Source organism: Tupaia chinensis, unplaced genomic scaffold (genome assembly GCF_000334495.1).
Source record: "Tupaia chinensis unplaced genomic scaffold, TupChi_1.0 Scaffold145396_1, whole genome shotgun sequence".
Lineage (NCBI taxonomy): Eukaryota > Metazoa > Chordata > Mammalia > Scandentia > Tupaiidae > Tupaia > Tupaia belangeri.
In genome coordinates this window covers 2,624,058-2,638,192 of record NW_006205257.1, presented here as the reverse complement: position 1 = coordinate 2,638,192, position 14,135 = coordinate 2,624,058, and positions in this window count along the sequence as shown.

Sequence of the window (14,135 nt, the reverse complement as noted above, 5' to 3'; positions counted from 1 at the left end):
GGGAGCTTCAGGAAACTGAACCCTGAATTGAACAAGCAAGTTGGTGGTGGCTGCAGAATAATGGCCCTCAGGACAGACAGAGGTGGGATTAAGAGACAGGATCTTGAAGATAAACTTGGAGATAAGGAAAGGAATTCTCTAGAAGGGAAAAAAACTGTAAAAAATAACTCCCTGGTGAGGTGCCGACCTCATCAGCCAAGGAATCTGAGAGCTGGCCTACTGTGAACGCTGGCGACTGCCAATCTGAGGCAGGGTCTCCTTGTTGACTATCCCAGCATCGTGCAAAAGTAGATTGGACTGAATTACTCCAACCATCGACATTAAGGGGTTTCAAAGATTTTTATTCTGCATTTAAGAGATTTACAGGAAATCTCCAAGCAGTTAAGTTGAGGGGCTGAGCTTGTCTTTCAGCTGGCTCGAAGCCAGTCATTCAGAGGGTAGCTTTAATTCCTGGGATATGGAGTCATACAGTCAGGAAGCAGTCCTGACCCCAGTAAGGTCAGTGTCGTGGCCAACTACCCTGGGCTCAATTTAGAGACATAACTATGGCAACGACTGTGCCCAATCGGTTATTAGAGGAGATTTATTGACGGATATGCTTGAATAGCAGAGCCATTAATTGCAATTACCAGACAAGACACTTTGTTCATCTCAGAGAACTGAATGCCAAAATGCCCTAACAACTTTAAAATCCCATTTGCTCTGGGGCGCTCTGCTGGCGTCACTGCACCTGCTCTAGCTTCCCAATCCTGAGAGGGTGAGAAGGGGCTTAGTTTGACATGGCACCAGCTGGAGAACACGGCTGGGGTACTGGCCCTGGGGCACAAGCTGCATGAAATTTACACAGCCCCCACAAGATCCTTCGCAAAGGTGAGGGGTGCAGGAACAGCCCAGCTCCTCCCGATGCCCCTTCTCTGCATCCCACCAACACGCAAGGGAAGCACCTTCTGCCTTCGCTCTGCCAATCGACGCCCACTGTTTTCAAGGCTCTCTGGGTCCCTGCATCACCTTCCTAGTTTGGTGTTATTCAGTCCAGGCTCGATTTATTCTGTGGTCCCCTGAGCCTACAACAAGCAATCGCTGGATTTCACCCTCAGAGGAGACTCCTCTGAACAATCCATTCCTCTAAAACAGGACTTGTACCTCCCCATTGAGCCTCTATCCCCTCACTCAGGTCTAGCTACTCCATAGCACTGGAATTACACGATACTGGTCTGCCTATTTACCTATCTGCTTCTGTCTTCCTCACTAGATTCTAAGGTCCATGAGGGCAGAGATTTGGTCTGTCCTTTCCACCATTGTATTCTAGTGCCTAGGACAGCTCTTGGCCCACACCCAGTACTCAAGAAATATGTGCTGAAGGCCAGCCCCATGGCCTGGAAGTTAAGAGAGCTGGATCCCATGGTTGGAATCTTGGTTCCAGTGACTTGAAAAACACACTGGGCTCATGTGCATGTATGTCCCCCAAAAATCTCAATCGGATGGAAAAATGGAGAAGGGACTGTAGTGTGACCACGTATTATTGAGGGTTGCTTTCTCCTCTCTGTCTCTCTATCTCTGCAAGCACACACATCCTCTACCAATTAAAATACAAATAAACAACAACAAAAAAAATGTGTTGAATGAATTAATGCACTTGGTCCCTTCTGTGGCTCTACTTAGAGGGACCTCTATCCAACTAGATCAAAACTTTCCTGGGGGACCAGCAGTTAGTGTAATGGCTATGTCGCTGGACTCCCACATAGTCGACCACGGTTCGCAACCTGGACCCGGTGGCTTGAAACTCACGCCAGGCACGTGTACATGCTTGCCCAAGATCGCGAGAGGAGAATGGAGGAGAAGGGATTGCAGTGTGCCCATCCCCCCTGGGGGTGATTTCTCGCTTTCTATCTCTCTGTCTCTCTCTGTCTGGCGAGCGCAGACGCCCTATAGCAAAAACCTCTAAAAAAAAAAAAAAAACTTTCCTGAAAACAGGCATTTTTTTTTATACACAGAGCATCTTCTTTATCATCAATACATACTTCAGGTGCTTTAAAACTCACACAGGTGGGACCAGCAGTTAGTGTAATGGCTATGTCGCTAGACTCTCATGAAGTTGACTGCGATTCGAGTCCTGGACCCAGTAGCTTAAACTCACGCCGGGCACGTGTGCATGCATGCCTAAGATCGCCTAAGATCCCGAGAGGAGAATGGAGAAGGGATTGGCCATCCCCCCTGGGGGGTGATTTCTTGCTTTCTGTCTCTCTGTCTCTTTGTCTTTCCAGTGAGTAAAACCCCTAAAAAAAAAAAAAAAAAAAAAAAAAAAAAGCTCACTCACACAGGTGAATGAGAGAGGCTGTGAATCGCAAACCCTAACTATGCAAGGGAATAGGTTAAAGCACACATTCCACCACTTTCTGTGGAATAATAACAGCCCACACTTAAATGGTGCTTTCTATAGGGGTACTGTTTTAAGCACTCTCAAGTGTATTCATTCATAAAATTCACATGATAATACTGTGAAGTGGAGAATGTTATTCTCTACATGCTGGAGGTAAGGAACTGGGGCTACACGGCTAGTAAGTGACAGAGCCAGGAAATTAACCCAGGAAGTCCAGACCCAGAATCAGTGTCTTCACTCTCTATGCTATGCTATTTCTCTTAACTTTGAAAAATAATTTGAAAAATCCCCCAAGAGAGAAGACTTTGGGCACTAACACTACATTCCCTTGAGTTTACTTCTTTTTTTTTTCAAAGTGATGACAAATTGCAAATCTGCTCCAAATTAAGATGTCACTGATTATCTGTCCCTTACATATAACACATCAAGACTATACTTAACTTGAAGTTAGTGAGGCAAATGATTTTTTAGAAGTCTTTCCAAGAGGGGACCATCAGTTGGCCTAATAGCTATATCGCTGGACTCCCATGTAGTCAACTGCCGTTCAAGTTCCAGACCCGGTGGCTTGAACTCATGCAGGGCACATGTGCGTGTATGACCAAGATCCTGAGAGGAGAATGGAGGGGAAGGGATTGCAGCATGGCCATCTCCCCTAAGGGGGTGATTCTCTGTCTCTGTCTTTCTGGTGAGCGCACACACCCTATAGCAAACACCCCTCCCAAAAAAATAAAAAAAAAAAGAAGTCTTTCTAAGAGAGTTGAATGTGGTTCTTTCTTCCTCCAAGCTATAAGAATGTACACCATCCCCTTACTTCATGAACTCTCTGGCAAGGGTTTGGATAACAAGAACTTCCAGCTAACAAAGAAGAACTTCTCCATCGATGTAAAATTGTCCATATCAGGTGCCCTTTATTTTACATAATTTCAGTGTTAATATGCAAGAGGACCTTTGATTAATGAGACTACTCAAGTAACTGGAATATTCCATAATCAACACTGGGGCCCACTGACATTAATGAAGTATTCCTTTAAATCAAAATTTCCTCCATGAGTCCTATAACCCACATAAGTTTAAGCCATGTTGTCTATCATTCTGTCCTTTATTTTACACAATTAAACAGAGTGGTTTGATATTGGGCTAGTGAACCTGAAGCTTTACAAGAATCTCAGTGACTTAAGACAAACTCCATTATAGTCATCATTCATTCATTCCTGTTTGTGTATTCATTAGTATCTAGTAGGCTGATAAGACAGAGTGGATGACTTCACAGAATCCTCAGTTTATGCAGTGGGATGCACACTGATTCAACTACACAGATAAACTACCGCTCTGATAAGAACTGTGAACAAAGGATACACAGTAGTAAGAGGGGGTAAAGAGATTTAATGTGGTCACAGAGATCAGGGAAGTGTTCCCTGACAAAATGGTTCTTTTGCTGAGCCCTGAAGAAAGAGAGTGGGGAGTAGTAGGGAGAAGGCAGAGCTTAGTGCATCTAGGAAACAAAAAGCAGGCCAGCGATGATGGGCAGGCATGATGAGGTCCAAACTACAGCAGCGGCCAGAGACATGAGGCTTGACCTTTGTCTCTATCTTCTTTACTTTTATTTTTTAAGTTTATTCTTTCTTCCATGAGCAAGAGAAATGGAGAAAGGGGTGGGGGTGGGGGAGGAAGAGGTGACAAACACTCCCAACAGGGTCTTCACATCACAATCCATTCCAGCTTCAGTCAGTCCCAGATTATGGGCACACTTGCACCCAGTATATTTCAGGGTGGTCTCTGAATGCAAATCTGAAACTCTCTCAAATGGGCCAGCATGTGCCACTACTGCACCATCATCTGGGCACTAAGATCTGGATACTGAGAAGCCACTGGAGACTCTTGGGCCCCTTCAGAAAGTGAAACATTCAAGAACTATTAAGAAGGTAAAGCTGACCACCTCGTATGTATCAGGTATGTAAGCTCTACTTGCCAAGGCAAGAAACTGAACAAACACACTAAAGAGAGAAACAGAAAGGTCAACAGCAGGGATAGAAATGAAAAAGACTTCCTGGCCCATTTTAAGATCATCAGAATAGGGGCCAGCAGGTGGCATGGTGATTGAGGCAGTGGATGCCCACATGGCCAACCACACTTTGAATCCCAGACCTGGTGGCTTGCATTCTCACTTTCTTTCTCTCTCTCTCTCTGGTCAAATTTAATAATAACAATAATAATAAATTAAATGGATAACTCTCTTTTTAAAAAAGTAATTATAATATTACAGAATCAGGAAACACACCTGCAGAGTGGTACAATTAGGGCAGGCTTCACTATCCTCAGCAAACTACACAGTTCTGCAAACCATCCAGAAACAACTCTGGAAGCTTGATAACCCTAAAGGTCAATTCATATTCACCTATTGGCGTGGCTCTATTTTTGCATCGCTATCACAACCATTTTAAAAATCTATAATGTAGCTATTATTCTTGTGCTGACACCAACTTTATTATGCATCAGTATGACTGGGTACTAATTTAAATCTGCACAAAAATCACAGAATTTTCATACTGACAGGAGCTTTCCATATCATCTACTTATGCATTTTTCAAGTATATCCATAGATGTTTTCATATTTATTTCCTGTTAATATAGATGTTTGGTGTCCTCTAAATAAATTGTATTTTTTCATGGAGAGAGCCCATGTGCATTGCCTTTTAGGTCTACCTTATTCCCATCTCTCTCCCAGTGGAACACACACACACACACACACAGAGAGAGAGAGAGAGAGACTGTACCAAGAAGGTACTCAATAAACACTGATAGTTGATTGACATGCTGACCTCAGGCCAAAGGCTGCCTCTGAGTCTGATAATCAAACCCACAAATTAAGAAATTGAGGGGCCAGCAGGTGACATGGTGGTTAAGGTGCTGGACTCCCAAATGGCCAACCACGGTTCAAGTCCTGGACCCGGTGGCTTGAAAATCATGACAGGTGCGTGTGTGTGCATGCCTAAAATCACAAGAGAAAAATGGAGAAGAAGGAATTGGAGTGTGGCTGTCCCCCTGGGGGATGATGCATCACGTTCCCTCTCTCTGTCTCTGTCTCTGTCTCTCTCTCTCTCTTTCTCTGGCAAGCACACGCACCTTATGACCAAAAGAAAAAAAAAAATCAAGGAATTGATCTATGGCCAGACTCAAAGCCTAGCCAACCACAGTTCAAATTCCAGCCCTAGCAGCTTAAAAACCACACCAAGCAGTTGTGTGTGAGAGCTTAAAATCCTGACAGGATGCAGAAATGCAGGAGAAAGGATTGCAGCATGACTATGTCCCACTGGAGGTCCTTTCTCTCTCTCTCACTGTTTCTTTAGTTCTTCCTGGTGAGTACATGGGTCTCTGGCAATTTAAAAAGAGAGAGAAGAGAGAGAGAGATTGGTCTAGTCCCCATTTTTTAAAAATCCTATAAAAACACAGGGTATAGATGAGGCGAAATGCCAAAGATTTGTTCCACTAGATCCTCAAAGAGTAGGAAAAACTGGAACAAGCTAAAGCTTGAGGCCCCAGCCCCATCCATGCAGGGTAAGTGGTTCTGCCATTCAAGGAAAAAATAGGCTAGTATCAGATAGGAAAGCTAAGATGCTCCATGGCTGGATAAAAGGTCAGGGGACAAATGAGTATATGAAGCAAAGTGAGAGGTGTTACAATTTTAGAAGGAAGTAATGTTCTTAGATGACAGCAAAAGCCACTTCCAGTTTTGTCCCCTCTTTGATTCAGCAGTGTTGCCCTAGCCACCAACTAAATTCACGCTGTCCAAACAGACATTTCTCAATGGCATCGATGTGTTAGTACTTATTTCTCAAACATAAAGGGTACATATCTAAGATTAAACCTGTAGAAACCAACCCCTAGATGTCATTGTTGCTGCTGAAATATCCAATCTTTTGAGTCTTTGAATTTTTAAATCTGAAGAGATAGATCATCTGAATAAGCCACTTAAATAATGCAAATTCAATTCACTTTCGATTTTTCAAAGCCAAGTCCAAAGTCTTCTGGACTTCTTAACCAAAATGTAACTAAATCTTCTGGTGTTAGCACGCATTCAGTTGCCAACAAAATCCGCATTCAGGAAAAATAGGCTGAAAACCCACATAGTCGTATGTGACATTACTAACACGCTCACATCAAATTCCACGACTCATAAGCTGATTATAGAGTAGCTGGATGGTTCTGCCCCCTTCCCCTTTTCTGTACATTGTGTGACTCCTGTGTCTGCCTCTGTCACTTATATGTGGAACTCAGTTGACGGTGACTGCAAACAGCAGCTGCCAAACAAGGGCAAGCTGAATGAGCAGAGGTGCTCGCTGGCCACTGATTTCATACCTCATTTGTGGTCTAATGCTATTGGGTCATTGGAAAAGTCATGACGTAAAAATGTGTCATGACTTTTCCAACGACCCAATACACATTCATGCCAGCCCCGTGGCACAATGGTTAAGCACTGCGTGTATCAGGAATCAGATCTTACATGGCAACTACTGTATGAATACCAGCCCCGGTGACTTGAAAAACATAACCTGCCTGTGTGCATGAATGCTGCAAATCCAGACAAGATGGAGAAATGGAGGCAAAAGGATTGTAGCATGACCACACCCCACTGGAAGTCCCCCCCCCACCCCCGGAGAGCACATTAAAAAAACACCTACACATTCTTTGTTCACAGTGACCCTCATCTTCATCTCCTCCTTCCCTTTCATATCACTCCCATCTGAATCTTTGCAATAATAATATTTATCTTTTAATTTTTTTTTTAAGTTTGCTAGAAGACACCAGAGAGAGAGAAGGCAAGTGAGAAAGTAAGCCACCAGGTCCAGGACTCAAACCATGGTCAGCCATGTGGGAGTCTACAGCCTTAACCACCACACCACTCATTGCCCCAATAACACATATCTTATTTTTATTGATAAAAATACTCTAAGTCAGTGACAGCAGTGCTTTACATATGTTCTTTAAACTTGTCAAAAGCTCTGTAAGATGGGTAGCACTATCTGTTCCCTCAGATTATCTCATTTTACAGATAAACTGAGGAACAGGGAGGTAAAGTAACTTGTCCACAGGTCACATAGCTAGTGAGTGTGAATAGGTTTTGGAGTTTAAGGTGAAATCATCAATAGCCTGGATTCTTAGCGCTTCTCTGAGGCTGACTCCCAGGTCCCTAACTGGATGCCATTTTTATGCTTTCTGCCAAGCCTCCAACACTGATGCCTTATCTCCACAAAAGACGGCTTTTGAGTAGCTCCTCCAATATGGTCTACCATGCCTGGGAGCTTGTCTGCTAAATTAAATCACTCTTTCATTCAATCACTGAGTATTTACTGTTCATAGATATATTCTAGGCCCTGGTCTGAAAGAAACAGGTGGAACAGGTAGAATGTCAATAAACAAAACTAGTAAGTTCTTAGAGCTCATTCCCTACCAAGGTGGGCAACTGTTAAGGCAGGGGCTACACATGTCCCAGTGACTATAGAACTATGTCTACAAAGATATGTGAAATGATACAAGTAAAATCCTAACACAGAACCTTCCCTAATGCTTGCTGCATCTATCTGATCCAACTTGTGTCTGCCTAGTCCAGCCCCAGCCTCAGCTGGCCTTTCTGACCATAGTTCTTCCTACTCCCTACATCCTGCTCCCTCCAACCCAGGCAGAGGGGTCTCCAGCATCCAGACAAACGCCCTGTATCCACTCTTACCTCACCTCCATTCACGTTGGTCCACTTTCTTCCACATACTAACCTGACCCCTTCTTGAACTAGACTCAGGTGTTTTCCTCCCATTAGGTGATCATAGACATCTCCCTGCCTGTGGTCCAGAAGAGGGAATTCAAGCAGTGCTTGTACAAGAGGAGTGGATGACATGAGAGCCTGGCCACCTGCTCCTGGAAACGACTTGTGTCCCTACAGCCCTACTCCTGTCCTGGCTGTGCCATTTCCAACTCACAACAGATTTTGATTGGTCCTTCCCACCTTACAGCATGGTAGACCTTACAATAAGGCCAGAAAGGGCATGAAAATTGCAATGGGGACTTTCTCTGAGCACTATAGGCATTTTCCCTTCCCTTTCTCACTCACATCTCTTTCTCAATGAAAGAAACAACCCAGAAGAGCAAATACTGTACCATGTTCCCTCTGCTTGGTCTTCTATATGATAAGAGGAGCTCCAAGCTGGAGGACCTTGTGAAGTAGACTACTTACTATCTATAGTTCTCCATTTACTGAGTCCTTAAAGAAGCACGAAATGGAACTCCCGACCAGCTGATGATGATACTAGCAGCTCCTCCTCCTAGTCTATCACCTCAAGAGGAGCTGTCAAAATAACAAACGACATATTTTTAGGTCATGGGATTACCCCTTCACTAGGCTCTCTTGGTTTGATTAGCAGTTGCTTTTTCTCTGAATGTCCTTCTTCATCTTCCCTTTTTTCTTTTCATTTTCTTCCTCTGTCCCTCTCATCAATAAAGATCACCAGTTTAAGGAAACTGCTTCTCTGGGAAGAATTTAACAGTATCCTATTACAATCCCATTGTCTCATTCAGAAGCAGGTGGTATTACCTGTCAACACAGCTTTGGGCCTGGCAAATAGCTACCACCCAACTCAGTTCAGCTACTAGCTGGCTCTTGGGCAGATAAAGTGGCAAAAGGAGAGAGCCCTTCAGAGGTCTCAAAATCTCATTTTCATTCCCCTTGCAGAGATGAGACTGACTTTATTGACAAAGACGACTGAAAATTGCTTGAGCGTTCCAATAACCAGTCTGCGTTGAAGCAGAGAGACAGTCTGGCGGAGGCGAGCTCCCTGCTCCGGCGCGAGCTCTGCCGAGCCACGCTGCGCGGCAGCACAAGTCTGTGGCATATGCAGACTAGACTGAAAGGAGCCTCCTGTCGTCCTCCAAATCAGCCCCTCTCCACCTCCACTCCCAGCCTGCTGGTGCATTTCCTGGATCCCAACCAGAAATCAACATGAATTCAGGGAGTCTCTGCCAGAAACCACACTCAGACTAATTCAGAGCCCGGGGTCAGGCCTGGGTTAGCTGGACAAAGCGTAAGTCCCACTTCCCGCTGGAGAGCTCTGTAGCTTGGCTGCACCTCCCAGGTCGGCCGCTAGATGTCACCTCCATTGATTCTTGTCTTATACCCAGGTCCTGAGGATAAACCAGCGTCCAGGAACGAGGAGAACTCTAAAGAGAATTTCAATCCAATCTTGATTGCAGGGCTGCCATACTTGCTATGACTGTCTCTGCTCTTCAGAAGGCCTTTTCTAAACCAATTAGCATCTCCGACCTGACACAGATGAGCTGAAAGTTAAGCAAGATCAATGTTAGCTACAATGTTAGCTCCAACTCTCATAAGCAGAGTCCCTACTTTTTCTTCTCTTCTTCCTGGTTGGTTAGATTTTTGGATTATTTGGGTCCTCAATAAGAAATAAATTAATACATGTGCCTCGTAGGACCAGGGACTTTAGATGGCAATGCTGCCAAAATAATGTAGGTCTGTGGCTTTTAGCAAAGAATGAATGACAGATGGATAATTTATGATGACTCTTGAGACTTGAACTGTAATTATGAGTATTTCTAGGTGAGTATTCAGGATGCAAAGTGTAAGGAACCCAGAGTGAATGTTAATTTATTACTGACAGCTGTATATATATATAATAATATGAGTTTTAATCTTAAATTCCTTCTGACTTACATCAAGCAATCTTCTCATTCATTAATAAATTCGAGCCTTGCTATTATTCTTAATGATAAAGTCCCACTTTGAACCCAGAAGGCACCTATAATTAAACGCTGTACTTCCATATCCTGAGCATCTGACGCTCAAGAAGAGGATAAATTGAACTTCTTGTTTCACAGCAAGGTGAAACATCAGAACTGTGAGCTTACCTGCTCACAGTTCCACAAGAGCTAAATAGCAAAGTCAGAAACAATTTTTTAGTTTATATTCTCAGCTCACACCACCGCACCTTTTTCTTTTTTAGCCCTTCTGCCTCCTTTCACCCTTCTGCAATCTTTTCTTTTTTTTCTTCCTTTTTTTTTTTTTTGAAGCAGTATATTTTTTAAAGGTCATGATAAAAATTACAGCTAAAAGAAATACAGGCCACATGTCTCATCCAATTTTCTGTGCTGTGCCAAAGACTTACATGATTAATCCCTTCAAAAGAAATCTAATCTAATCTTATTACACCAAAGACAAGGTGTCCTTCATAAGTATCATGGCTGGAAACACGTAGGTCTTCCTCAAGTTTCAAATGGTACACTGTCTCATTCAGTTTACAACTAGTTGTCACCTTGGCAACTCACTGGCTGCATTGTCCTTACTGTCCCCCAAATTTAAACAGAGCTCTGGTTTAAGTTGAAGAGCACTGTATTATCAGACTTCGTGGTCTCTTTAGGAGATACAGACCCATGCTACTTGTACAAGCAGCAAAACCTTTAACCTCATCAACTAATTAATGACCCCAAAGTAGAATAATTAGGTGTGTGGAGATAGGGATTCAGTTATCTGGGTCATCTCTCATGAGGAGACAGAAATCAGATTCCATTGAATAGGTGCTAGATAACTGAGTAAGCAAGTTTCCTATCTATAACATTAAATCTTACTATGAGTGGTTAATTAAATCATGATAAATAACATTCTGTGGCAGGTGGAAGGTGCAGAAAAGAGTTTGAGATGTCCACAAGTTCAAAATGCAACTACATCTGAATGGCTCTGCATTGCTCTGACTTCAAAATGTTTGCTGTAATTTTCTGGAGAGCTCTTTCATGGGAAAGAGAAATTACTGAGGTTTTGTGTCACTGGCTTTTTGAAGTTGTCTAAGGTTTTCTATCAGATTCCACATCTTATACCTTCTCTGTCTTTAGGAATGAGGGTTCTAATTTGTTCTACTAATGTGTTCACTAATATTCCTTTTTACTTGTAATGTGTTCCCTTTCATGGGAAAGAGAAATTACTGAGGTTTTTGTGTCACTGGCTTTTTGAAGTTGTCTAAGGTTTTCTATCAGATTCCACATCTTATACCTTCTCTGTCTTTAGGAATGAGGGTTCTAATTTGTTCTACTAATGTGTTCACTAATATTCCTTTTTACTTGTAATGTGTTCCTATTCACTCTCACTCCTCCAGTTACTCCAATGTAGGGAGCAGTGTCAGCAGCAGCTATGCCGTGCCACAGTAACAAACAGCCCCGAGACCTCAGTGACATGCTCACCCTACGTATCTACCTTGGGTTAGCTGTGGGCTCAGCTCATCACTGTCACTCTAAGATGCAAAAGAAGCGGGCCAGCAGATGGTGCAGTGGTTAAGGTGCTGGACTCCCACATGCCTAACTACAGTTTGAGTCCTGGACCTGGTGCTTTGCTTTCTCACTCTCTCTCTCTCTGGTGAAATGAAAGAATAACAATAATAAAGTATTTTTTAATTAAAAAATACATTTTTAAATATATTTTTTTAAATATATGGCACTTCAAACGCTGCCAGTCATCAAGTCAGAGGGAAAAGAATACTCTGGAGGGGAATGCACTGACAATTAAATGCCCTATTATGGAAGTATTACCTCTTACTTCAACACACACTTCATTAGCCACCACCAGGCACAGGCCACATCTCTGAGCCACAGAGAGCCAAGGAGTTTTATTTAACCTTGCTCCAGAAAAGGGATAATAGAAATAGCTGGCAAATACCAGTAATGACAAACATAAGAACTTCAATCAAAAATACACTTATCTCCTTTCACTGGTTTTAGAATCCCTTATTTTCCCTAGATTATATATTCTTTATTTAGTTTTTGTACTCTCCCCTGATCAAATAATTCTACATTCAGATTATGGACACTATAGTTAAAACATACTAAAGGAAGCCTTTCTTTAGATAGTCATAAACCATTGATAGAATTGTTTGTGCTAATAGCCCAAGAAAAAGAAAAAGAAAAGAAAGTTTTCAGGTTAGCTGTTTGATCTTACTTTGTTCTTGAGCCCTATTTGTTTTCTTTCCCCGTTCCACCCTACCAAATCAGTCTCCTGCTCAATGTCTTACTTTTTTTTTTTCACTATAGGGCACGTGCGCTCGCCAGACAGAGAGAGACAGTGAGAAATCACCCCCCAGGAGGGATAGTCACGCCGCAATCCCTTCTTCTCCATTCTCCTCTCGGGATCTTGGGCACACACGCACACGCGCCCAGCGTGAGCTTTAAGCCACCGGGTCCTGGACGCGAACGGCGGTCGACTACATGGGAGTCCAGTGACATAGCCCTTACGCTAACTGCTGGTCCCCTTAATGTATTACTTTCATTGAAAAAAAAAATTCAATCCTTTATTTTTACTTTTTCTTAGATATTTGGTCTATTTTGCAAAGCATTCTATGGAATAGGAGTCTTACTTTGCTGTTTTCTCCATGCCTAAATTCAGGTGAATTTGTAAGCTTTAAGCCCCCGGGGCCTGGACGCGAACGGCGGTCGACTACATGGGAGTCCAGTGACATAGCCCTTACGCTAACTGCTGGTCCCTTTAATGTATTACTTTCATTGAAAAAAAAAAAAGTCAATCCTTTATTTTTACTTTTTCTTAGATATTTGGTCTATTTTGCAAAGCATTCTATGGAATAGGAGTCTTACTTTGCTGTTTTCTCCATGCCTAAATTCAGGTGAATTTGTATCCAGTGACACAGTCAAAGAAATTACCCACCTGGCTGAATCACTTACCAATTGAAAGCCCATCTTGCTGTAAAGGCCTCTAAGTATCCCAAGAACTATCTCATCAAATAAGCCTAATCCACTATTAAGACCAGAATCTTCAGATTTACTCCCTTCCTCCCATCTATGGCCCACCTGCTGAGTCCAGACCCAAGAACCCCACTGTGCAGTTCCTAACAGCCAACACTCTCCAGTATTCTTGGTGAAGTCGGTGGAATGCTTCGCTCACCTTGAACATCACGCTATTAGCAGGGGAACTAAAACGGAGCTGCTTATACCCTGATGCGTACTATAGGAAAGAGAGACAAAAGCCAAACACCATCTTGCCTTCACATGACTAAGGTTGTGTTCCTGGTTGTGTTACTGGGTCAGCTGCCAAGTCTGGCCACACAACCGCTGAAAATCCTCAGTGTCCCAAGCAAGTATAACTGGTCCCCAGGGCCAGTTCTGCCTTCACCACGCCTACCTGAAGTACAGCCATGAACCTCGCTAGGAACTCTGCATTTTAGCCAAGAACAGCTCCATCAAAAGAAAGAACCCAAATTCAGAAGTATAAGGGCTTAAGGGAACGTCAAAGCCTGTTGTAGGGTGGGTGGAGTGATAAAGTTAGCCCATGGCAATGGCACCTTCAGGCGACATGGGCTGCCTCCAGGGCAAACGCACCCTGAGGTCTACACCCAGGCGACCACGGACACGACAAGGCAGGGGCCAGGAGTGCGGGACTGCGCGTCTTGAACCTCACCCGAGAACCAGGATTGCAGGGAACCTGCAGGTACCTTCGCGCCCGCCCAGCACCAGCTGTCCGGGATGCCCGTGGGCGGAGCCCTAGGCCTGGGCCCGCCCCCACCGCCCGCCACTCGGGTCACCTGACCTGCTCGCGGCTCACGTGATCTGTCCCCAGCGCCGCCATTTTGGAGCTCCGGATGAGGAGGGGGAAAGCGAGGGAAAAGAGCTGGGAGAGAGGTGGGCGAGGACCAGGGTGAGGGCAGGGCCGGGTCCTGGCCGGCCAAAGGAGGCTCGCGGAAGCAGCAGCCACCGCCCA